Source organism: Triturus cristatus, chromosome 11 (genome assembly GCF_964204655.1).
Source record: "Triturus cristatus chromosome 11, aTriCri1.1, whole genome shotgun sequence".
Classification (NCBI taxonomy): Eukaryota; Metazoa; Chordata; class Amphibia; order Caudata; family Salamandridae; genus Triturus; species Triturus cristatus.
In genome coordinates this window covers 1017241134-1017265096 of record NC_140594.1, presented here as the reverse complement: position 1 = coordinate 1017265096, position 23963 = coordinate 1017241134, and the positions used below count along the sequence as shown (strand labels likewise).

General features: G+C 40.6%; 1 long non-coding RNA gene across 1 annotated transcript in view; it reads left to right on the top strand.

Annotated features, from left to right (window-relative positions):
* Positions 1 to 12581, top strand: part of LOC146785843 (uncharacterized) — a 240640-nt gene extending 228059 nt beyond the window's left edge. Inside the window, exon 5 of the long non-coding RNA XR_014970819.1 lies at positions 12464 to 12581. This is a non-coding gene — a long non-coding RNA (uncharacterized LOC146785843). The remainder of the gene's footprint in view (positions 1 to 12463) is intronic.
* The last annotated feature ends 11382 nt before the right edge of the window (positions 12582 to 23963 follow it).

Sequence of the window (23963 nt, the reverse complement as noted above, 5' to 3'; positions counted from 1 at the left end):
ATGTTTAACAATTGAGGGATGTGACTGCTAGAGAGGGAGGTAAAGATTGAGAAGTGCCCTGCATGACATGAGCATCACAAAGCAAGTCACATAACACAAGGTTATGGGTGTTTAGCATTTCTCCAGCAGAATGCTTCCTCATACCTTTGTCATTCATTTCACATAATCATTGTACATTTCACGCTCACCATCTGACTCATTCCACTGTTCTTTCCTGATGTTTTCATCTTGGTGACATTACCTATAATCACTGGAATGTATTGTTTACAAAGGGTAAATCCAATACACATTCTTTACTGTTGCTTCAGCAACTCGTCAAATTGAAGGTCATATCTCCTTCTTTTAAATGTGTTTAAGGTGACACTGAAATAACCGTGACACTTGTTTGTATATATAAACTTTATTGTTGGATAGTTAAAACCCTTACATTTTAAAAAGTCTTGCAGCATGACATAAAATTAAGAGAAACCATTATATAAAATTGCAGATGAAAACAAAATTAACATTTTACTTAAAACTCTGCGGGGTGTCATGGCAAACCGTGTTTAGTTCGGGGAAGGGTTTAGATGTCTGCAAATTATTGTTAGTCAATAGCAGTGACACTTGTATGTTGAGTTGTGGTTTCTTGTTCTAGTACAATAATACAGAGAATTAAATCTTTCCACTTTCTCAAACTTGTATGTAAAGCACAGAGAAGTGTGTTGTAAAATGTTTGTCCTGATGTTTCCACCACATTATTATATCCATACAGTTAGTAAAATAAAGGTCAGGTATAAGAGAATGATTGCACCTTGCGATGTGCATGTAGATATTCAAATCAATCCCAGAGCTTTCCAATGTACCTTTGAATGGGAATAGGAGTAGAGGGAGTGGTGTCCTAGATGTGTAAAGGTTTAACTGATTATCTCAGGGACACAGTCAAAGTTCTAACACGTTTTCTTAAGAGGAAAATTATATCAGTGATGGAGATAATAGTATTGATATGATGTGGTCTAATAAGAACAATAGAAAATATAGGGAACTGTTGCTTTAAATTATTCCAATTGTTCCTAGTTATGAAGATTCTCTGCACATTTTACTCGATTGGCAGCTAATGAAAAAGAAAATACATCAATGCAAACTTGTAGCAGCGGTAATAAGTTCCAATCTTTTGACAAAGAAAAATAAGTCAGTCTTCCATAGCAGATTTTGCCAATTATGCATTACCAAAATCAAAGAGAAGTAACACAGCTATATGTTAACTAACTCAATCTGAAGACAGCGTCTAAGAACCTTGAGGTCTTGTAGTCCGATGCCCATGGAATCCAGCAGCAGGTCCACCAAAATAGCAAAACAAAGCAACTCTTACACCAGTGTAAAACCAAAAGGAAACAATAAAAGGACTCTAAAAGTAGCCTCAAGAAGTAATACAAATTGAGCTTAAGATTTAAGAAAAGAAAAATAAAACTAATACTTTCTGCAAATCTTGCCTGCCAAAGCCCTTCCCATACCATCTTTGTTGTTGAGTAGCATTTTTTTCTGATGGTAAAATAGACTTAAAGAAACCCAATTCCACCAAGATAGCAACGATTGTAGTCTGCTTTGTGTAGTGCTACTAAATTATCAATTCTGAGTAATCTCTTGTTACAGCTTTAATGCTGGAGGTGATGTTAGCCACTTTCCGACACTGTAAGCAATCCCACATGCATGATGACCTGACGAATATTGGACTTGTTCTCATTAACCTGTGTCAACATAGGTGTCAATGCCAAAAACCAGTAAGGGTTCCTTTGGAAATGAATCATGAGGAGGAAAGGGATTGGGAAAGGGGCACAGTGATGATGTGTGACTGAGGAACAGTAAATGTGGTGACCCCAAAGCATACCCCAAAGATTGATGTGTCTTAGCTGACAGGTTCTTGTAATGGTGAAATACAGTAAGAGGAAAGATTTAGTTAGTGGTATTCAATAACACCTCCTATATGAATGTTATTTTTAGACATTACCAGCACCTGTACTCTCATTGAATGCTGAATTCAAAAATTTAACTTTTCTTCATACTACTTCATCAATTGGATCAATTCTACTATTGTATGCTTGAAAATAGCCCATGTGCGTTAATAAAGGTTCCAGAACCTTTGTATTCCTAGAAAGAGCCTATGGACTTTAAAACGCTAGTCAGACATTTCTTCCAAATGAGAGACTATCAGATTGGTAACCCAATATGGCAGAGGATATGTTTGAGATGATGAAAACTGAAACCCACAGAAAGTGCCATTATACAACTCTTTTCAGTGAGAAGAGTACTATGAGAGGAAAGCAAGAGATACTCTGATACGTTTCTAAATTGGGCAAACAGATGAGGCAACATTGCCAATACGTAGAGGCCTTGAAAGACTTGCTGCAGATCATAAGACACTGGGTTGTACAATGTGTCAACTGTCAGAGGATTCTGGAAAAGGAACAAGTAGGGTTGGGAAGTGGACGATATCTACTGCTGCTTCTTTTTCTATGATAACTAGGCAAATGACTAGAATACCAAATGATTTTTCCTTCCAACGTGGTAGAAAAGTAAAGGTGATGTAAAAATGAAGTCTCTTCTCTGCTGACCATAATTCTAGTAGTTTTCTGCCAGTATTATGAGTGAGAATGTCAACCTGACCAAAATGTTTAGGCCATATTAGCCATTGTGCTTTAAACCCATAATAATCCTAATCTGCATTTGGCCATTAATCTTCTCTTTTTCCTGGTTTTACCATGCTGTATGATTTCCACTTGAGTAAAGGTAAGAGCTTAAATGGTGTCCAGAAACAACACTTTGTCCCTATGAAAATAGTGCAAGGAAATGACATACCATGGCTATTCAGTGGCCAAGCTCATGGTGCTATTTCATGATCCCACTGAACACCACTAATTATGAACTCTGGATGATCTTTGATCTGCTTCCACGTCTGTCTCTCACTTCCGCCTTCTCTCTACTGTTGTAGACACGCCTGATTCCTCACTCCTTATCTCCTCATTCATTTATTTCCCCCTTCACATCATGGATGATGATGTATAAATGTTGTTCTTCATGTCACCAATCTCCAATAATTGTGATTGCCTACCTCACTCGAAGCCTTGCTAATCAAAGAGCACCCATAAAACCCAAAGCACTTTGTATTCATTGTGATCTTTCTTTTTTCACAAGATGCCTAGCTCTCAAAATTAGAGCTGTGACTTCCCATACAACTTCAAAAATCTGGACCCATAGCGCAACACCTAAAAATCTAAAGGAGAATCATGTGGTCCTGACAGTCTGTTGTTTGATAAGTCATTGCCTATACAAAAATGTTATAGTTACACATGAACATTATAGCTAGCTAGTTATTTAATTATTTTATGACATTTATAAAGTGCAACAAACACCTTACTGAGGGTTCCTTGACCGAAGCAAAATTAAACAAGCAGGTGTTAATCTCCTTTTGTAAATTTCACCAAATTGGATTCAGGACGTGAAAACTGGACCTTTTTTCTTACTCCAGGGCCTCTGGCACTGACAAAGATTTTCCACCACAGGTTTTTATTCAAAAAACCTGAACCAGCAACATTGACAAGATCTCAGCAGGCAGAAAGAGATGTAACATTAGAATTTTGAACGTAAATGTCTTTTCTGGGGTGTAAATTAATAAGTGATAATAGATAATCAGCTCTTCTAAATTTCTGATTGTATGATTTATCTTTCCATCATGCATTTGACACTTAACCCAATGTGACCCCTATAGAATTTTATTTTGGACACACCACTTCAAATTAAACCTAAATATTTAAAAGCATTATTTTGTTATTTCAAAGTACAAAATCCTATTTACTGTCTCCTTGCACTAGGACATTTCTTGGGATCAAGGTTTTTTCCAACACTTACACTGAAAGGCTTACTAGCAAATCTAACTCTGCATACGGTTTACTGACAGAATATAGAGGAAAAAATATAGAAAAAAAAATATCGAGGAAAAAATATAGAATACAAAAATATAGACTGCCTCTACTTAGAAAAGTAAGTACACAAATATCAAGAAAAATATTGTTTGCAATAATATAGTCATATTAAATATTGATTTTAAATAGATATAATTTAAATTATTAAAATAAGCATATATTAAATACTAACATTAATTTACAAAAATCAAATATATTTAAAATGTATATTTGAACAAATATAACAAATGAACTTACTTATAAAAATGTTAACACAATTATATATGGCAGACAAAAGGGAGCTATCAATACTATAAATAAATAAGTATTCACCGACGAAGAGGAGTTCGTGCATTCTTTTTCCTGTGAAAAGCTGACGAATGCTCTATGTTTATATCTATATATATATATATATATATGTGTATATATGAACCTACATATATAAATAAACTAATATTCTATATAATAAAAAAATGTTTACATTTAAAACAAAAGTAAACACATGGGACCTGATTACAATGACGGTGAGACCGCCACAGACAGAATGCTGGTGGTGGTCCCACTGCCATCGTAATTGGGTTTTACGCCCTCCATACTAGAATGGCGGGTGGATGGTTGGCGGTCGGAGAGACCGACTTCCATGGATCTGACAGGCCCAAGAAGCCCACCAGTTCATCAGAGGAGCAGCAATACCTACCATGGTGGCGGTGCCTACCAGGCACAGCCATAGGTATTACAATGTTCCTTTCTGCTGGCCCATTCATGGCAGTGAAGCTGACATGAAAGGCAGGTGGAAAGGGACATTGGAGGCCCCTAGCGGATACCCCCTTGCCCCCTGGGCCTCATGTTTGGGTTTTGTGAGGCACCTATGGTGCCCCCCTACATATCCCTGCACCATGTGGCAGGCACCGTATTGATCTATTTTAAACCCTCCCTTGTACCTTTGAAAATAGAATACCTGCCAACATGCCACACTACCCATATCCTAGAGCACTGCTGTTCATGAATATTCCAAAGAAAATTAATATCCTGGAAAACGTCTCTACCCCTTCTAACCCCACCATCCCCCTCCTCCAGCACATTATACTCCACTCTCAAACATGGAACAGGGACAAGGCACCTTGATTACATATACTCTCTGAGAGACACACAGGAGCACAGGAGAGACAACTGACCTGCAGGAGACAAGTGAGACGGAAAGGTGATATTGCCATTCGATTCAATTTCCTGTCTTTTGAGAAGGGAAGCAGAGGAAAGTGTAGGAGGGTCATTATCCACCACTCCAGCAGTTTGTTTAACTCTCTGAAAATCCATGGAAGGTGTTGGACCAGTGCATTCCCTAATCTGGGTCCGAGAACTGCTTCCTTGTGCTGACATTGAAGCTGCAAAATGTGAGTTCTTGTTTTTACAACTGTGACATTACTGAAATAAGGAACATGGTCTTGAAACTTTTTTCTCACTTAAGGCTTCAAGTAGAAGCTATGTACTACATAGTAAATGAAAATCACAACTATGAGCCCAATTTGGATGTAGGATGGAGAGCTCTCTGCCTAACATCATGAGGTTTCCCTCCAAGCACCGTGCTTTGATTACGGTGGTCAGAAGAAAACCAGCTGGGAGATTCCGCTCCTCTTCTGATGGGTTCTGCAAGCCTGTCGGAACAGGAGCAGGATAGTAATCCCTTCAATGATGGCAGGCTTGGCTCTGCCGTTGGGATTACAATATCTGTTTCCAACAGCCAACCCATGTCGACCTTTTTGACATGGAGTGGCTGTTGGAAACTGACTTTGAGGGCCCCTAGCAGGGTCCCCTGGACACCTGCATTTGGGCCTGGGGGGCACCTATGGTGCCCTCCTTAACATTTCTGCTTGGTGCCTGCCACATGATGCAGGGATGTTTTTTAACCTCAATTTATCAATGGAAGTTTGTGCTGCAGGCCTGTTCTGCCCGCCACAGAAGCTTCCATTGGGCGGTCACATCGTAGTAGAGCAGTCAGAACGGCTGACCTTTGGTTCGGCGGTTCTTTTTCTGCAACGTCCACCTGACATCCTAGTAAGGCCCTATATGTGCTCCAATTGTGGGGTTCCATGATTTATGACAATCCAGTATAAACAATAATGCTCCCCAGTCTCCAAAGATGACAAAGTATATATGAAAATAAAGGGCCTTGGTTAAAAGGGTGGAGGGATATATATTTGTTTTATAGATACTCTGAATAATAGTAAATTAAAATAATTTCTGAAATGTCTCCATTGTTTCTTTACGAGGAAGTATATCATCCAGGAAACTCCATTCACATATTCACTTTATGCAAGGAGGTCCAAAGTCCACTTCAAACCACCTTGTTTTGTTTTCCTCTTCAATCCAGAATCAGGTTCATTGGTACACATTAAATCCATCCTTCAGAGCACATCACACTGTTCCTTGCCCAAAATCCCATACCAGTAAACAACCATGACCTTAAGGGCACACCTTACCTAAGTGTGTTTGAAAACCTAACAGCTACTTGGAATAAAGGTAACTTGGGGCAAACATTGAAATATTGGCACCAAGGTCAACTAAAAAGCAAGCATGATGCAGTAATAAGAACTTCATTACTGACTCTCATTCTGTACTCTTGTTCACTGATAAATGTGCTTGTCCCCATAGCATCAATCGTCCCAAATCATTCATTTTTGTTTCATAATATATTTCTCTATCTGAATAGGCATGTACATTTTTAAAATGATAATTCGTTGAATCCTCTACTATTTTCCAGAAACCTTAAAATCTTTCCCCTTTTAAAGCAACAGTGTTCTATGAATTGCAAAAAAAATGTTTCTGCATTAAAGCATCCATACATTTCCCAACTTCAGAATCAACTTGTAAGGACAAATTTGGAGATGGTGTAGAATACCTCATCATTCTAAAGGTATGATAGAGCTTCATAAATTAAAAATAATGCTCATTTTCTTCTTTTACATGCCATTTCTTGCCTTCAGGAACGCTCTCAATGATCATATGAAAGGTGAAATGTTCTTTCTTTTATCTTTCCTCTTGACATTTTTGAAAGGAATCTCAGTAAAATACAATCTGGCTTTTCGAGTTCTAAATTCAATTTACTGAGATCCAGAGTCCTGCATTGAATTCCTAATCAGTTTTTGAGTCTGACCTTGCACCTCAGAATCAGAGAACTATGCAACTGAATCAAGTGTTTGATTATTGACATTTTTGAGGTGAAAGGACACATGGCACGTTTTACCTTTGCTTTCTGATGTTGGTACCAGAATGGCAGATTTGTCCAACACACATTCCAGCTGCACAATAATGAATTCAATTTAATGATCTTTTGTATGTAAGTCTTATAAAAGGCTTTTGTGAAACATGTACAAATTGAGCCTTATAAAGGTGCTTGGGAACATTGTCATTTCTCCTTAACAGATGTGCAACAGGATTGTTTGTTACAATGAATTTAAATCTGGATAACACTGCTCTGAGTTTTCTTGTTTCACATGCTTTCATTCTGAACTCATTGATAACAGACATTTTGGTAAATTCTTTGACACAAACCCACATAAATATATTTCAGATTATTTGGAAACTTTTAATTTGGCCAGCATCAGCATTTATATTAGGATGTAATGTATGCACTTACTTAGAGGCCCATTAGGATGGTGGGCGGACTTCCGTCCGCCCGCCACGCTAGCGGTGCTGGGACTGGCCGCCAGTGGTGCGGCGGTCCCGCACCAGCAATTAGGATGCCACCGCCACCTTGGCGGTGGCATCCTCTATTCCCAGCATTGTGGCAGGCGATGCTCACAGCACCGCCCGCCACAATGCTGGAAATGCACTGCGTGCATTGTCATGCACTGCGTGCATTGTCATGCACTAGGTGACAGGCACCGTGAGGTGCCTGCCACCATGTCCATGACAATGCAGGGGGTACCATAGGTAACCCCCCTGTGCACCCCCACCCCCCAAACACCCTGGGGGCCCGCAACGGGCCCCCAAAGCCAGAACTGCCTGCCTTTCCATGGTGGAGTCTCCGCCATGGAAAGGCAATTCCCCGCCATCATCCAAATATGGATGGCGGTGCCTGCAAGGCACTGCCACCATATTCCTTGGCTTTTCCACCCGGTAGGCAATCGGGCAGATTGCCTACCAGCGGAAAACCGGCGGACGGTCCGCCCTACATCCTTGCCCACCCGCCACCCATTTCCCCCCGCCATATTAGTATGGCAGGGTGGAAATGGGTGGTGGGAATGGAGGGATGTAGGGCGGATCGCCACCGCCATGCGGGTGGTGGTGATCCGCCCTACATCCTAATGGACCCCTAAGTATCATATACAGTGTATATTCTAAACATGGTTATGTACTATCGTCAAAATATTGGTCATATTACCTCTGTAAATTGAACACTTGCGACTTCTATGCACTGAATTCTGGATCAGGAGTTCAAATACTGGTAAAGCTGACTTCACCTTCCATCGCACAGAGCTTAGAGATGGCAGAGCTGCGCTGGTGTATAACAAATAAGCAATTCTATATATTTTTATTACAACATTGATTACTTTCTTCTCAGGCAATTGACTTGGGAGCATCAACACTGTAATAAATCATTAAGCAGAGTTAAAATAAAGTAGTGAAGAAGAAGAAAAATAGTGGCATTGTAAAGAATAAAGGTTTTGTAACCTACAAAGGCACCTCTTAACCTTAATATGGTTGGAATGGAACAATCCTCCACAAATGAAGTGCTAACAAATACCGATTCCCAGCCTTAAAAGAAACTGATTCTCAAGAAAAGAGAAACAGCATTATGAAATTATTTCATTTCACCCAAAAAAAGAAGTTGAAAAAATGTACCCAAAGAAGATTCCTGCACCACCGAATTAGGTAGCTCTAGGCAATATGTGGCAAATTAGTTTTTAGATAACTCTCATCAAATTACGAACATCAAATTTACAAAATAAGGACATTCTCAATTTAATAAAATGTATTATAAATGGCACTTTCAACAACAAATGGTAAAAAACTAAAAAATAAGAAATTAACATTATAAATAGGATATTCTTCTTCTGTGTGTCCAGGTCAACTTGCATTATCTTTGGCTGCGTTCTATATACAACAGAACAACAAGCCACTGAAGGATAAACTGCCATCTTACTTTGTGAATCCTTTTTAGTAGTGCATTATATCCTATGGTATTTGTAATAAGACGGAGAAGATATCCGGTACGCTTGTGACGGAGTAGCCCATTCGCCAAACTCTAAATCAGACACTTAAGTATCAAATGGATAATCATGTGAAGTGTTTCATAATAGGTGATTTTTGGCTGTGTCAGTGAAATGGAGAACAGGAAAAGGGAGTGGCACAAAGGAGCAAACCTGCCAATGAAACACTAAAATGTAAGTTGTCCTAGATACACCAATTTCTGGGGCCTGGCATCCATTTACAGGTCAGCCTCTATGTTTTTAATATGATTTTAATATCTGACCCTGTAATGGCATATGTGGACAACATTCCTTTCTTTTAATATGAAAGAGGGAGCCTAATGTTCTGTCAGGTTCGATGGATAACCTGTGCCACTGACTTTGTGTTTGTGCTTTGAATGCTATTCTACATTGCAATGGCAGCCCATGGAAATACTTCAAGAACAGTGGGAGGGGTTCTCTTGTTTCTTCAGGTTGAGGCATATCCAGACACCATGGTGTGTACCCTCTCCTCATTTGGATCTCTGATTTTGGAAGTTATAATGCACAGGATGTTGCAATAGTCCCCGATGATATTACCAGTGGCTTGGTTTATTGCTTAGTAGTTGGTTGTGGTAAATCTAAGTGAAATCAAGTAATTCTTTTATTGCAATGATAGCTGAATGTCAACTATTTGGAACAGGGATGAAGTTTCACTCAAAGTTAAGGGGCGTGTGAAATATGAGACACTGCTGGCTGCATGACTTGTTGAAGAGAGGAAGCATTTCTTCACTGAGAATACAAAATGCTCCAGACATTCCCTAACATTGGTTCTTTTCATCCGTTCGCATTCGAAATGGTGGTAAACTTAGAGTTCCTCCTCATTCATCTTTAAGTGAAGACAGAGACCATGGATGGCTGATAGAAGGTGGGCAGTTACTCATGGAACAGAAAGGTGACATTAACATAATCTCTTTGGCTCTTACCTGTATCTCTTTTCATACAATTGCCACCTATATGTCAATCTGCTGGCTGCCAGAAAAATTGTGCCTGCACTGCACACTAAGACACTCCCACAAATGGCACATGAAAGTTTTAGAATGATGTGAGTGGAGTGTTAGCCCTCTCAGTTGACAGTAAGAACTCAGTAGAGCTTAAATAATCCACTTGGAGCATGATACTGGATTGCAAACAGTCCTGCATTGTCATATGACCTCACTTCAAGATTTTGCATGGATATCACACATTCAGGATCAATCGGTTCTATGGAGGTATCAGGGATCTGCTCTGTCTAATTATTTTTAGACTAGGTTTATTTTGCTTTATAGGATCAGCCCCCACTCTGATAGGGAAGAATCCCGTAGTTAAGTGATACAAGAAGCACATGTTACAAACAATTACTTCAAGTATTTTCTATGCAGGGTTCCACTGCAGCCCATAATTTTGAATGCTGCTTCCTAGACTGTAGTCAGGGTGATGGTTTGAAGAAGAGAGTGATTCTATGCGAGGAATGGGAGAGGTAAAATGGTTGTGCATAATTGATTGAAGCCTTGTATACTCAAAAATGTTCAAGCTGATGAGTTTAAGATAATCTTAACAATGCCATTGAGACATGAAAGCTGCAACTTTAGGACCTCAGCTTAAAAATGTACCCTAGTGCTCATAAACTGGTGTATGCTCCTCCTTTTAGTATTTTTGGCCTGATTGGTGTGGTAATTGTTACTGGCTTATTTCAATGCTTTGTAATTATTACTAGCTTATTTCAATGCTTTGTTTTTCCCTCTTGTGTAGATTTGTATACTCACTCTGTCAGCCTCATGATTATTTTTTTCAAATGTGAACTAGGATGGCAAAAAATCTGTTCAGTACTGAGTTACATGTTGTTAATTTTATAATATAATTTGCTATAATATAATTGACCTATTGATTTATAGTGGAATGAACGGATCCTCTTTGTGATCATAAGATAATGTAGTGTGAACAGTCAATGACTCTGGTGAAACCTCTACCTACTGTTAGTGGACAGATTGCCAAAGCAAGAGACTTTTTGGTGGAAGAGCGGGTTTTGGAGTATTTTCTCATGAAATATGCTTATTGTATTTTCAAGATATAGAGCCTTATTAAGATGTTGGGAGGAAAGCCATCCAACAGCTCATCGGAGGCTTTCTGCCCGACATCAGAGGTTTTCTTCCAACGCCCGTATTAGGATACGGGCGGTCGGAGAGAAATCACATGGCGCCTGCCACATGGTGCAGGGATGTTTAAACTCAGCATTTTTTCCATTGCAGCTTGTGCTCAAGCGGCAAAGGAAAAAATACAGGATATGACCAACACAGAGGTCAGATCATAATCTGGGAAGTGAGATGTCCGACTCCTTGTCAGGCGGTCCCACTTCCGCTACGTGCATCAGACCAGCATTGTAATTGATCCCATAGTGTGTTTGATGGGGCGAGTGTTCTCACTCTTGCTTGAGAGACGTTTTGCATGTTAGGACTTAGCAAAATGTTTTTCCAACATTTTGAGATGAGATGGGATGTTCACAGGAACCATACAGAGCGGTGCATGAACAATGATTAATTTTTATCACTGATATTTACACACATTTGCAGGCACATTGAAGAATCAGGTATCAGTTTAAGAACTCCTTATCTATGGCAGCTTCATTACATGGTTTCAACTATGCCACTTCTGGATTAACGCATTGTTAGATGTGAACATCCATGAATAAGAGGAATTTATCAGGTACAAACAACATGAATTATGTTTGTTTTGTTGATTAGATTTGTAGTTATACTAGGAATTCTTTTGAGGGGTTTCTTCAAGGTACTGTAAACAGGTTTAGTGCATTTAAGCAGCAGCGGTCCGTATAGGTAAGCATGGTGGGGCAGTGCGGGGGATGTCGACAGCCAATGGAATAGGAATTATTTAGTTACTTAATCTTGCCTTTTCCGTTTTCTGTTAACTCCCCCTCCCGCCCAACCACACTTACCTGCACGGACCACTGCTGCGCTTAAGTAAATAATGTTTTTCTCCAGCAGACATTTTCCCATCCAATTGAGCATTGATAGGTCTAATGTCTTCTTGCGTGTACTGGTTTAAGCAGTGACACAGAGGATCATTTCTCAGACATCAGTTGATTTCACAAAATAATGTTTCATGGTGCACATAAGAGACTTACATATAAGACTTTCATCATTTCTGTGCAGATAGTGCACACTTCACCAGTAAGGACCTGTTTTACTTTACTAATGATGGGCACTCTCTTGTAAATATCTGCTATATGTAAATTTGCTTTTTGCATGTGTAAAAAAATTGTAAACTGAAAACTGTTAAAAGGCGGCTACTTATTTCCTTACACAGAGGAAGATGATGGTCTGCATGAACAAAGTATAGAAAGCAAATGACTTGACACTACAAAGCATCCGAAGAAAGATGGAGCTGCTGTTGCAAGTGGTGCAGCTGTGTCAGGTCAACACAGGACGGAGATATCAAACAAACAGACATAAGGTAAACTGTGCTTTGTGGGGACAATCTGAATATAAATACTGCTCAATGTAAATGAGGTAGAGCGTTCTATTTTTACTGTTGATGAAATTCATAAGGAATGATATGGTATGTGTGCTATTACTGTAATTTAAGTGGTGTAGCATAAGTTACAAACTTTGTAACATAAATTAATTAGTCTGATTTAAAAAAAGAATCAGTGTATTCTTTCATTTCCTAACTCCGAACAGCACTTTCTTCAACTGTGCACCGGAGAAAGGTTATGGTGTGTGCATTACAGTAATAGGTAACAGCCAGCAAACTCTTTGCTAATACCCAAAACCTATTTTTTTGTAGGTTGTTTGCATCACAACTACTTGAAAATGCTCATTTTCAGTCCCCGAAATGACATCATTGCTTTATTTTATTACTGTAGTGGCATACTGTCCTGATTTGTAAGTCTGATCTAGAAGTAGAAATGTCCACTGATGCTGATTCTATGAATCAGGATCTATGTTTCTTTGAATCAGGATCTATGATTGTCCTGAATCAGGCCCTACAATTCTCATGATTCCCCAATCTTGATTCTATAAAGCAGGATATATGATTCTCCTGATTCAGGATCTATGATTCTCCTGATGCTCCAATCTTGATTATATGAATCAGGATCTATGATTCTCCTGATTCCCTAATCTTGATTGTATGAATCAGGATTGGGGAATTTCCACTAAACACATCTGTGTGCAAAACAGAAAATTGTGATTCACATCCAAAATGTTATTCTCAAGAACAGAATCTTCTCATGGTACGATTAAAAGTCAGAATAAAAAGTAGGTAATTTAGGAAAATGAGCAACTATATTGCATCTTTTTTCTCTAATCTTCAGTTATCTCTTTATTTTCTGTCTGCAATCTTTCCCATAAATCCTTAGTTTCTTAATTCTTTTTCACGTCCTTACTGCCCTTCCTTCTTCCTCTCTTCCCTTCCCAGAGTCATTTTTTACATCCATTTGCCCTCTCCTTCCTTTATATTTCTCCCCCATTTCAATTATTTCCCCTCATCTTTGCTGCCTTAATTTCCTACTAGCATTCCTTCCTCATTTCAATTGGATTCCCAGCTCTTCCTTTCTCATGTCCATTATTTTAATTTCTCACTTTGATGTCCTTTCTTGTTTTCTGACAACACCCACATTGTGGGATTGGTGTGCCCCGGCTGATCAATTAGGTCAATTTAACTAGAAGTTATGTCTAGGGAGCTACTGAGATTAATCACCAACTGCAGCTTGCTGCATGTCACCAAGATGTTCTAAAACTGTAAAAACGTGAATAGTCCAACTCTGATGTTCAGCTTTTTATTGTGTATAAAATGTTCATACTTCTGGGTACAAGCACTGCTTTTCAGCTTTCTACCTTTGCGGTGTGTTCAATTACACCCTAAAGCTGATTCATAACATCAGAGCCTTCCTTGGCAATGATATTTCAGTGTGTTCAGCATTTCCAAAATATTGAATACAAACACCGATTTTCAGCATATTTCCTTTGTGGTGTGTTTAAACACATTCTAAAGCTGATTTATAATAACAGATCCTCCCCTGGCCAAGATATTTAAGTGGGCTCAGCATTTCCAAAATATTCAATATTTTGTTGGTAGAAGTGCCAGATCAGAAGTGATTGAACCAACAAGTAGGTTGCTTTTTGCATGCAATACTTTCCTGCAGGGAACAGGACTTTTGTGTGGTCCAGGGAGTGAAGGATTAGTGGCAACCGAAGAGACTGGTTGAATTGGCTGCATGCCTTTACGCTTGAGGTGAATTGTTCGCTGAACAAAATTGGCAGTTTATTCACATCTGGGAATGAGAATCTCTAGGGGGTCAAGAAAGTGAGAATCAACATCCATTGAGCTGATCAGTCTGTTTAAGTGAGCTGTGGTGAATTGTTACCTATTACACTGGCAGATTAGTGCAGACTAGTGCAGTAAGAAACATTATATTGTAATGTTTTTTTTAACTCTCCTATTAGAATAGTCCAAAAAAAAAGTCAGTTCTTTGATTAAAAACATCTCACTTTAAAAATCATCAAAATTGATTATCCTGTATCAGATGCCAGATGTTACAACTGATACACCATTTCCACAAATGAAATCTAGAATTTCTTCTCTCCCAATACAGAGCAGTTGGTTAAAACAAGACAAAATAAAAACACTAACATTGACATCACAAACACGTTGCACACATTTTGTATATTCTTGTCTATCTTTCATAATGCGTTGGATGTTTACACATTCTGTACATTCAGATGAATGATTCTGATGAAACATCGTAGCCAAGAACAATTTTGCATAATATTTTTCTTTTATTTACACATGGAAAAGAGAGAAGAGAGGGTTTTAATTGTTGGTTTTGCATTGGACTATCGGGATATTATACATATACACTAAGAAAGAAACTTTATTGTGACGTTATAGTTAGGAGATAAATCTGTCACAAATACCATTTTATACATAAAAAAATACTGAAACTTGCCTTTATTGTTAACTGAAGTAAATATGACTTGCTCACTTGGCATGCACAGTGATATCATTAATGATGTCATCTGAGATGTCGTCACTAATGTTATCAATGGTATCATAGAACATGTCATGAGTGATGCAGCATGTGAGGCCATAAGTAGTGCAGGCCAGAGCCTGTGCCCTAATTTCAGAAGGTGACCAATCACTACCATTCATGGCCTTCAGCCATGCATAGCATGGGTTTGGGTGCAGGGCATGGCTTGTGGCGAGGCCCTACGCACAACCTCCTACAGACAGCCAGCCCCGCCTTGCTGGTCAAAGCTGTAAAGTCATGCAACAACAATAAACACGCAACCAACATTTTATTGTCTTTTTTTTGGTCCCATGGAAAACTTGGGGTAATCTTGCAGTTAAATCACAGTACTACAGCAAATTGTTCATGGGGGCCACATTGAGTACTGTGAGACCACTGCGAGTCTGCAGCAATTTCTTTTTTTTTTTGCATGAAGACAGTGGAAGTCCCTTTAGGACCCCCTGCCATAAGGGCCAGGGGATTAGGGCACCTATACTTTGTCCACTTATATGTCTACTGTTGATTTCAGGACATGGGGGGCGACTCCTAAAACAGCAGTGCAGAATTTCTCTTCATGTAGTGGCCAGCCAATCACAGCACTCAGTCTCACTGGACTGGCCATAGTTCCTCTGGGCCAGTCAATCCGAATGCTTTGTTTGTAGCTTTTCCATTCGGTACTCCCTCCGTCATAATACGTCACTAGACATTTTGATGCTTAATTTCTCTCAATCGGCTGAACAGTTTTTTTTACCAGATCACAAAGACCACACTTTCCGAGTATATAGCTAGCTTTCTGCCAAATTCAGTGTAATTTCATTCTGTTGCTTTGGCTGTAATGTTGTCTAAAAATCCAATGGGTAATTGCAGTAGGAAAACACATTTTGAGACCAAACTTTTTTGTCATTCCCCTCTTGATATTTACCCCAAACCTTTCCATGAAGGAGCTGACGTGGATGAACCTTTATTGTAAAATTTTGTATGAAGATTCATCAAACAGTGCCAAAGTTATTACCGAAACAAAAAAACAATTGATTATGGAAATTCAATCTGGTTCAGATTTTACACAGAAAACCATTGAAATTTAGCAGTTATAGTTAGATATCTAAAGTAACTAAAACTCATCCCTTAAGGTAGCTATAACTCAATTTTACAGCAAATAGTGGAGTGATGTTATCAATTATGTCATAGAAGATGTCACAAGTGATGTAATTTGTGGGGTAATTAGCAGTGCATGTTGAGGTCGTGAGTTATAATTACCTCTTTGGGCCAGAGTTATATTTAATGAGATAATTCTATCTATAACTGCTGAATTTCTATGGTTTTGTGTGTGTAAAATCTAAATGCTCTAATTTTTTGTTTTTTGGAGGATTTTTAATATTTTTTGATGTAAAGAAATATTTAATTACCATACATTGATCCAACTGCAGCTGCGCACAGCCTTCAGCTAACCCTTCTAATGCAGCCAGCCTCATGCTGCGCACAGCTGCGCTGGCCCTCCCCAATAATTTTGCATTCCCTATTTCCTTACAATGACATCTATCACTACAGGCAGGGAACAGATCTGAAGTCCTCTTCCAGCTGGCAGGAGTATTTTTAGAACTCCTACCAGCTGGGAGCGGACTTCGTGTTTGAGCTCACTTGGCGGCAGTTTTGAAATTGCACACGCCAAGTGAGAGCAAACACAGGTTTCACAGAGCATGCTAGTGCAGGCAGGGAAACCACTATGTCCCGGGGGTAGACCGCCAAGTGAGAGCAAACACAGGTTTTGCATAGTATGCTAGTGCGGGCAGGGAAACCACTATGTCCCGGGGTGAACACCCCAGGAAATAGCAGGAGCATGCCCCGGGGATCAGGTCCCCAGAGCCTTTATTGGATCCAGGAGGGGGCTGTCAGACTGCCTGCCCTTTACAAATTGTGCCCAGGACCCATGGGATGGGGTCCATGGGCCAAATTTGGCCTGGAGAGTAGGCCCCCTACCCATTACTAATCTGGCCTGGCCCTGGGAATGGGGTCTCCTTGGGTCAAAATCGGCTAGAGGAGGGGGGCTGCATGACCACTCCCCATTTTTCAACTTTGGCCAGGGGATGGGGTCGCTAGGGCCAAAATCAGTCTGGGAGGGGGGATGCTTGCCAGCCTCCAGGGGATGTGGTACCTGGGACAAAATCTCTCTGAGGAGGGGTGCCATGGGCATAAAAAAAATGAACATTGCTTTTTTTGCTCTGTGAATTCACAACAAAAGTTTAAAGAAAATGTTTTTGGTCCCTGATGTGGTCCGTGTGGGTCCCTACCACCTGGCCTAGAGGGCAGGATATTCTTACCCTTCCCCCTTGTGTTTTTGTTTCTTGGTACTCGGGCCGAGTCTGAGTCCCAAGATGGCTGCCGCCACTTCCTGCTTGAAGTGGTGGCAGTCAATCGCAGCATTGTTGTGGCACGTGGGTTTGCACATCCACTGCGTTGGCGTCTCTGTGAATCCATGTCTCTAAATCTTCTTCTTTAATCACTCCAAAACTACTGAACAGATTTACACCAAATTACAAAAAGCACTTTGTCTGGGCCAATATGTAGCTGTCCGCCAAATCTGGTGTAATTCTGTGCAGAAATTGCATGGGGAACACATTTTCTTTTACCCCCCTTTTTCTCATCCATCACTTGACGAATCACCGCCAAACATTCCAGACAGCAGCTGAATTGCATTTCAAACTAGTTCTAAAAATGTCATGCAAATTCATCAAATGGAGCTAAAGTTATTAGCAAAACAAAACACGTGACTTCTATGGATACTAGCTCGAACTATAAGTAGTTAAAGTAACATTGTATTTAGGTGAAATGTTCAGTATCAACATAATGTTTTAAACTCTAAAAACCCCTGAAATTCACAAGTTATAGTTATCACAAGAAACTCTAACTTGTTGTCTAAAGGATATATAACCTGCATCCGCAATGCAGTTTGCTCACCAATAATTTCACTGCAAATGTTGTAGTAATATTATCAAAGATGTCATAGAAGATGTCATGAGTAATGTAATAGGTGGGGTAATTATCAGTGCATTGTGAGGGTGCGAGTGATAGTTAACGTAGGGTACGGGTTATAGTTACTAAGTATAAATATGACTGGTGAATTTCAGTAGTTTTTAGAGTTTAATACATTATGTTGTACTGAACATTTCACCTAATTATAACGTTACTTTAACATTTTTTATTTCAGTGCATTTGTCGTTTTTTTACAGTTAAAGTAATATTTAATTGCCATTCATAAATCCAACCCCCAACATGTAGCCAACCTCACGCTGCGCACAGCCTTCAGCCTTGTGCAGTGGGAGATTGGTCACAATCCCTGTCCTATGGCCAGGTCCTGTGGCCAATCCTCCTAAGGAAAGCCAATCCCACACTGTGCAGGGCCGTCAGTTATACTTGGAAGGGGTTTGGCCATAGGGTCTCGCCTGTGTCCAACCCCCCAAACGCAGCCAACCCCACACTACCCACAGCCTTCAGCCGTGCACAGCAGAGGGTTAGCCACAGGGCCTGGCCCTGAGGACTCTATCCCCCAGGATTTTTAATTAATAACGCGGATGCCTGACCCTCCTCCCCAAGCCTTGTTAGTCCTTGGTGAGTCCAATACCCATGGCCGTTTTTTTTAATTAGAGGGGAGGGGGACCCGTGGCCTCACTCCCCAAGCCTTATTAGGCCCTGAGGACCCCATCCCAGAGCGACCGATTTTAATTAAAGGGGAGAAGGGCTCCTGGTCCCTCATGCCAAGCCTTGTTAGGCCCTGGGGACCCCATCCCCAGTTAAAATAAAGGGGAGGGAGGCCGTGCTGCCCTCCTCCGCCAATTGTATTCACCCCGTCAGCCCCATCCCAGGACCTGCTTTACATAAAGCCCTAAGGCACCCAAGGCCACAACCAGCCCCCCGCATGCAGCAGGAGCCAGCATTGCTCCTGCATGGCTGGAGTAGCTACTAATGCTCCTACCTCCGAAGAGAGCAGTATTTTGATCTGTTTTCTTGCCTTCATCATTTCACTCATGGAAGCAAATTGAAAGTCTGCTCCCAGCTGATGGGAGCATTTCAAAAGCTTCGGTCAGCTAGGAGGACTTTGTGTTTGCTTCCGTGGGAGATTCAAGAAAGGTTCCACTATACGGGAGCAGACACAGATTTCTCTGCCCGTGCAAGGTCTGTTATAATTCAAGTCCACGTTGAACATTATTATCAGCCTAGCAAGTGTTCATAGCATTTTCCAGTACAAATTTCACAGGAGTACATTTGAGATCTGCCCCACTTTTGTTTGCCTAAGACTTTAGTGGAGTGAAGATGTGAATGCATAAAATGCAATACTGTTATTTATTGTTTCATAGTATGTTAAATACTCCTTATTGATATTTCAGGCTTGTTTTCCTGTTTTCTTTGAATAACGTGCTTGTCCTTATTTGACATTCGCAAAGCAATTGCTTTCTCAATCAGTTTTCAATCTCCATGTCAGCTTCCTATCTAAACTATCTTAAACACTGAATCATTTAGCTGTCACCACATTACTCTCCCCATGGCATTTTGTATCTTGCATTTTAGTACTCCTAACCTCCATTTAAAAATATTACCTAAGAGAACATTGTTATAAAGTTGAAAGAATTACAGACTCTAGAGCAGGTGAGTCCAGGTGTCTTTATTTCTGATCATCCACTCTCCATCTCACAGGATGGAACGCCAACATTCTAACTCAAGCTCCCTGGGAGGGACTAATACCTGGGGACTGGCAGGGAGGAACGGAGCGAACCATTGCATGAAAACATATACATGTTAAATTATAACCACATACTTGTTAAATTACAACACATCTCCCTATGTAGGTGAGGATTGCCTGAACCATTTATCCCAGTGTTCACCATAACTACTTTCACCTAACCTCTGATCAGGAAGTGTTCACAATTCTATCCTTACTCCATATCTGGCCATTTTCCAGACGAACTACGTTCTTACCAGACTTGTCCACCCGTATGGAGGGCCCATACTTACTCAACCCTGGTGGCACATGCGTTGGTTTCTTCACCCTCACCAGAGTGTCTGGCTCAAAATCCACATTCTTGACACCATGTTTGACATCATACCAGACTTTGTACTTCTGTTGATGACCCTCTACTTTCTCTTTGCTCTGGCTTAGATCAGGACCGACACTTTTCCCACTTCCCAACCACCTGGGGTACATTTTGGTACTGGGCTCCCTCCCTCTCAGGAACACAAAAGGAGATACTCCAGTAACAACATTGGGAGCGGTGTGGTACGCCCACAACCACTCTCTTAATGAGTCTTCCACATTGAACCCATTTGTGATTGCTAGTTGAATGTGTTCTTTCACCATCCGATTCACTCTCTCAACTAAGCCATTGGCTTTCGGACAATATAGTGCAGTCTTCTCATGCCTTATATTAAGCTCTTCCATGAACTCCTTCATTGTCTCAGAGACAAACTGCACCCCATTGTCTGTGACAAGAGTGGCTGGAATACCCTCATAGACAAAGATGTTCTTAAAAAATGAAATGAGACTGTTAGTCGTAGTAGATGCTGTAAACTTGAAATTGACCCAATGAGAGGTGTAGTCCACCAGAACAAACATGAACCTCTTCTGCGGACCTAGCATCTCCATGGGACCAATGATATCCATGGCCAATTTGGTCCACGGAGTTATAGGAACACTGACCGGGTCCAAAGGAGCTTTGTGTGGAATCTTACTCTTATCACTTCTGGCACAGCTGACACACTCCTTAACTTTTACCTCAATCATGGAATCCATTCTCGGAAACCAATAACAGCTCCTAACCTTGTTTTTTGTGAGACTCCTGCCCAAATGCCCTTCATGGGCTAAATCAATTATTTTATTCCTCATACACATGGGCGGAATGATTTTATCACCCCGATGTATGCGACCCGAGAGAATGAATAACTCTAGTCTCACTTCCCAAAAGTCTCTGATACTGTCGGGAACTTCCGAAATCTTATCTGGCCATCCTTTAGTGATGAATTCTTTTAATGTCTCCATGGCTGTTTCCTCCTTCATTCCCTTATCCCACTCATCATTGGTTATCGAGGTGAGATGGATGGGAAATATGGGGACATCTAGCACTTCTTCACTTTGATTGCCACATAGGGGTGACCTAGATAAATAGACAGCAATCACATTTTCTGGACCTGGTAAGTACTCCACTTTAAAACAGTAATTTTCCAAACCTAGAACCCATTTACTTATCCGCGGAGACATGCTTTGAGCATGTTTGGGTGAAAACATGAAAGTTAGAGGTTTGTGGTCCGTGTGTATAACACATTTTGTGCCCCACAGAAAAAATTTGAAATGGTGCACAGCCCAAAAACACGCCAATGCCTCCCTCTCAATGACTGAGTAATTACGCTCTGATGAGCTCAATGTACGGGATGCAAACGCTATGACCATCTCTTCCCCTTCACCTTTCCCAGACAGCATGGCGCCTAACCCTTTGTTTGATGCATCAGTGGTTAGTACTGTTTTCTTTTTGGGGTCAAAAGTGCCAAGGGCTGGAGATTCTATGATATGCCGTTTTATCCTTTCAAACATCTCCCCGTGTCTTTCTTCCCATTCAAATACTGTATTTTCCTTGAGGAGTTCCCGTAAACCCTCACGCAGATCAGAAAAATTCCTTACGAACTTGGACATATACTCCACTAAACCCAAGAACGATTTCAGTTCCTCTTTGTTCGATGGGTGTGGGGCATCCTTTACCGCTTGAATTAGGCTGTATTTAGGCCTAAAACCCTCTTTGGATATAGAATGGCCTAAATAATCGACCGATGTAACTTTAATCTTGCACTTATCCAGTCAAACTGTTAACCCTGCTTTTGAGAGTTTTTGACACACCGTATTGAGCGTCATGTCATGCTCTTCCTCAGTAGACCCATACATCAGTATGTCATCCTGGAAGCAGAGTGTGTTTTTGACCCCCTGCAGTACTTGTTGCATTACTTTTTGAAAAATGGAAGCTGCAGATGCGAGGCCACACGGCATTCTTCTGAACATATATGCCCCAAAAGGTGAACTAAAAGCTGTTAAGGGTCTTGGCTCAGGGTGCAGTTCGACCTGGTGATAGGCCATGGACAAATCAATAACCGAGAAAAAACATGCCTTCCCCATCGTACTTAACATTTCATTTATATTGGGAAGAGGAAACCTCTCTACCCAAATATTGTTGTTAAGTGAGCGGAGATCCACACACAGGCGGATGCCTTGTCCATTGCCTTTGGCTGCAAGAACTAATGGGGCGAGCCATTCTGTGGCCTCAATGGGTTGAATGACCCCCATCTCACATAGTTTATCCAACTCCGCTTTGAGCATCTCTCTAAGGCGGAAAGGTACAAGACGTGTTTTGTGTACCACGGGTTTGGCCCCTTGCCTGACTTTAATTTTGTGTTGGAAGTCCCGTAACTTGCCTAGTCTCTCAGTGAACAAATTTGGATATGCCTCCTGCAGGTGTTTGTTACTATCAGGAATATTGACTTGTAGTACTTGATTCTTATCATTTGGATCCAAAATGATCCCCAGTTCCTTCTGATGTTGCCACCCTAACAGGTTAGCCCCACATTCTACCACATACTCTTTGCCCACCGTGGACCTTCCCTTAAAATTTATGTGACTGCATACCATGCCAACCAACGGAATGGGATCTTTCGTGTAACCCTCCGGAGATATATCCGGCGAACTTAACATCATTTTACAACCATTTAGAGACTTCTCAAAGTCTTTGACATTTATCAACGTAAAAGGTGAGCATGAATCAGCAAACACCTCCAGCGGTTTGTTATCAAATAAAACAACACACTTTGGATAGTTAGGCTTTGACTCTGTATCACTGTCTTTCACTTGAAACACAAATCTGGCCTGTGGTTCTTCCTGAGTATTGACTACATTAACCGTGTTACTCACGCCATCTCTACACACCCGTGCCAGGTGCCCTCTCCTGTTACATTTCTTACACAAAACACTACGTGCAGTACACACAGGATTGTTTGCAAGATGGTTGCTGCTACCGCATCTAAAACATTTCAAACAATGTCCCTCCATACTATGTTTCACCGTAGCAGTTTCTTTAATGCCCCGCTTGTCAGAGATCTCGTGTATATCATTGTTACTGGCCTCCGCTTGTACTACGGAGACTACCTCTTCTTTAACTTTCATCTCCTTTACACATTTAGCAGTGTGTTCAATAGATTGTGCAATCGAGATAGCCTCCCTAAGCATGGGATTTTTCGCTAGTAGTTTCTCTTGAACCCTGCTATTGTTGGTGCATCTGACAAGTTGATCTCGAATGAGCGAGTCATTTAGACCCCCAAATTCACATAACTGAGTGAGACCCCTCAGGGCTGCAATATAATTGTTGATGGACTCATTTTTCCCTTGCACTCTGCTAAAGAATTTAAGTCGTTCTAGAACCACATTAACTTTGTCCCCAAAGTGTGTCTCTAATTTTATTAGAGTAACATCGTAAATATCATAATCATCCTCATTATCCACTTCAGGTTCAGGTAGAGTTTCATACACTTTACGTCCATGTACGCCCAAATTATGCAATAGTATGTGTTGTTTCCGGAGAGCAGAGAATTTCCCCCCCCATTGCAATAAGATAGGATTCAAATAATTTTTTCCAATCCTTCCAATGAATCTCAGGATCCCCACACTCATTAAGAAAAGACGGTGGCTGGTTGATACCTGGGGTGCCCATAATGGAGATTGTACTGCTCCCACCACTGTATCTGTGAGTTGGATAGAACACAACCCCTTAT